The sequence below is a fragment of the Lucilia sericata genome, unplaced genomic scaffold (assembly GCF_015586225.1).
Source record: "Lucilia sericata isolate MDLA Ls3-8-SP2 unplaced genomic scaffold, ASM1558622v1 Contig001136F_arrow, whole genome shotgun sequence".
Taxonomy (NCBI): Eukaryota; Metazoa; Arthropoda; class Insecta; order Diptera; family Calliphoridae; genus Lucilia; species Lucilia sericata.
The window spans coordinates 6,772-9,931 of record NW_023995107.1 but is presented as its reverse complement, the minus strand read 5'-3'; the positions used below and the strand labels follow the sequence as shown (position 1 = coordinate 9,931).

The 3,160-nt window shown below is 32.5% G+C and overlaps 1 non-coding gene across 1 annotated transcript; it reads left to right on the top strand.

Moving 5' to 3' along the window:
- The first annotated feature begins 2,680 nt into the window (after positions 1-2,680).
- Positions 2,681-2,762, top strand: Trnal-aag. The gene has a single exon. It is a non-coding gene; the product is annotated as a tRNA-Leu (tRNA).
- The last annotated feature ends 398 nt before the right edge of the window (positions 2,763-3,160 follow it).

Genomic DNA, 3,160 nt, shown 5'->3' with positions numbered 1-3,160 from the left:
ATAGACTAGACTATAGACTAGACTATAGAGTAGACTATAGACTAGACTATAGACTAGACTATAGAGTAGACTATAGACTAGACTATAGACTAGACTATAGACTAGACTATAGACTAGACTATAGACTAGACTATAGACTAGACTATAGACTAGACTATAGACTAGACTATAGACTAGACTATAGACTAGACTATAGACTAGACTATAGACTAGACTATAGACTAGACTATAGACTAGACTATAGACTAGACTATAGACTAGACTATAGACTAGACTATAGACTAGACTATAGACTAGACTATAGACTAGACTATAGACTAGACTATAGACTAGACTATAGACTAGACTATAGACTAGACTATAGACTAGACTATAGACTAGACTATAGACTAGACTATAGACTAGACTATAGACTAGACTATAGACTAGACTATAGACTAGACTATAGACTAGACTATAGACTAGACTATAGACTAGACTATAGACTAGACTAGACTAGACTATAGACTAGACTATAGACTAGACTATAGACTAGACTATAGACTAGACTATAGACTAGACTATAGACTAGACTATAGACTAGACTATAGACTAGACTATAGACTAGACTATAGACTAGACTATAGACTAGACTATAGACTAGACTATAGACTAGACTATAGACTAGACTATAGACTAGACTATAGACTAGACTATAGACTAGACTATAGACTAGACTATAGACTAGACTATAGACTAGACTATAGACTAGACTATAGACTAGACTATAGACTAGACTATCGACTACTATAGACTATACTATACTAGACTATAGACTAGACTATAGACTAGACTATAGACTACTATATACTATTATAGACTATAGACTACTTAGACTATATACTATACTATAGACTAGACTATAGACTAGACTATAGACTAGACTATAGACTAGGACTATAGACTAGACTAAGACTAGCTATAGACTAGACTATAGACTAGACTATGATAGACTATAGACTAGACTATAGACTAGACTATAGACTAGGCTATAGACTAGACTATAGACTAGACTATAGACTAGACTATAGACTAGACTATAGACTAGACTATAGACTAGACTATAGACTAGACTATAGACTAGACTATAGACTAGACTATAGACTAGACTATAGACTAGACTATAGACTAGACTATAGACTAGACTATAGACTAGACTATAGACTAGACTATAGATTAGACTATAGACTAGACTATAGACTAGACTATAGACTAGACTATAGACTAGACTATAGACTAGACTATAGACTAGACTATAGACTAGACTATAGACTAGACTATAGACTAGACTATAGACTAGACTAGACTATAGACTAGACTATAGACTAGACTATAGACTAGACTATAGACTAGACTATAGACTAGACTATAGACTAGACTATAGACTAGACTATAGACTAGACTATAGACTAGACTATAGACTAGACCTATAGACTAGACTATAGACTAGACTATAGACTAGACTATAGACTAGACTATAGACTAGACTATAGACTAGACTATAGACACTATAGACTAGACTATAGACTAGACTATAGACTAGACTAGACTATACTAGACTAGACTATAGACTAGACTATAGGACTAGACTATAGACTATACTATAGACTATACTATAGACTAGACTATGAGATGAAACGACTAAATTTGAAAGTCAGTTTAAAGTGGAATAGTGTATGTAGACTGGATTCGAATTGATTGAAGAAAATTGACTAGATTAAAGACGAATCGGTAGAATGGTGACTTGATTAGGATAGGATCGAGTAGATGATATTAGGAAGATTTGGTGTAAATATAAATCTACTAGAGAAGAGTGATTTATTGTGTATTTTTCTTCTACAGTGAATAAGGAATAACTTCGCATAGTCCCCAAACATTGGCCACCCCTGTTTCAAAAGTGTTGGCAGTTGGCAAACAAAGGTGTTAAGACAAAAGGCACTACGAGAAAAAAAAAATTGTAAAAGAAGTAGTGCACTTTTGCTACCCATCTGATTATATTTAGACTTTATATTTTCGTCAGTTTTGCTAGTTTTGGGAATATTTTGCTCACAAGATTTTTGGAAAATTTAAAAAATTCTTTGTTTTTTTTTGGGAGAATTTTTAGCTTTTGCATTATGGAATAATTCCCTTAAGAATTCTGAGGTTACAAATGGAAAATTTTGTTTTGATACTAAAGATTCGTTAGGGTTGCATTGCACTGCTTACATATCCAATTACATACTATGAATATATTCATGCATACTTTCGTACTTATGTACGTAAATTCATACACAACTAGTGCAGGTGAATGAGTTCTTAACATGAATGTATGAGACCTTGTTGGTTTCTGTTAAAACACTTTACATTATTTGAAATTCTAATATGTATTAAAATAGTTGAACGAAAAAAAGAAAAAGAAAACAAGAACAAACGATTTGCTACGCCAAACAACAATAAAATATCGTCTTGTAGTCGTAATTTCAAAAGCAGCAGCAGCAATTTATAAATATTTAAAATTTTAATCCTTTTAAAAATAAATTCTCATTAAATATTTAACAAATTATTTGAATTGAAGACAGATAAGCATGAGTAAATTTTTTGGTTTGTGGCATGTGGCAAGGGCTGAAATCACCAAAATATGTGTTGTGGCATGCTTTTCAAAGGTAGCGTGGCCGAGCGGTCTAAGGCGCTGGTTTAAGGCACCAGTCTCTTCGGAGGCGTGGGTTCGAATCCCACCGCTGCCAAGTTAATTTTTTTTAAGTTTGAAATTTAAATTTTATTTCTCTTTTCATTGAGCTTTTTCACCATTACCAACATGTGTTGCTGCTGCCGTTTTTATGCCACGTTTGTATAAATATTTTTTTTTTGCACAATATCTTGAATTTAATTTTGATAAATAAGTGTGCAAAATGAGCATTTGAAATTTGTACGCACATTGCTATTTTAGCAACTGGCGCTACTTATAAAGGGGGGCAAATAGTTCAACAAGCTGCTACATATCATTCAGGGCAACCTAAAAAACTTCCGTCTTTTTGTTAACTGCCAACTTTAAGAAGCGATTGGTTTCAAAGGAGGCAATATTTTCTAAATTAAATATAAATTATGTCAAATGATAATCAAATCAAATGATTCTCAAATCTTA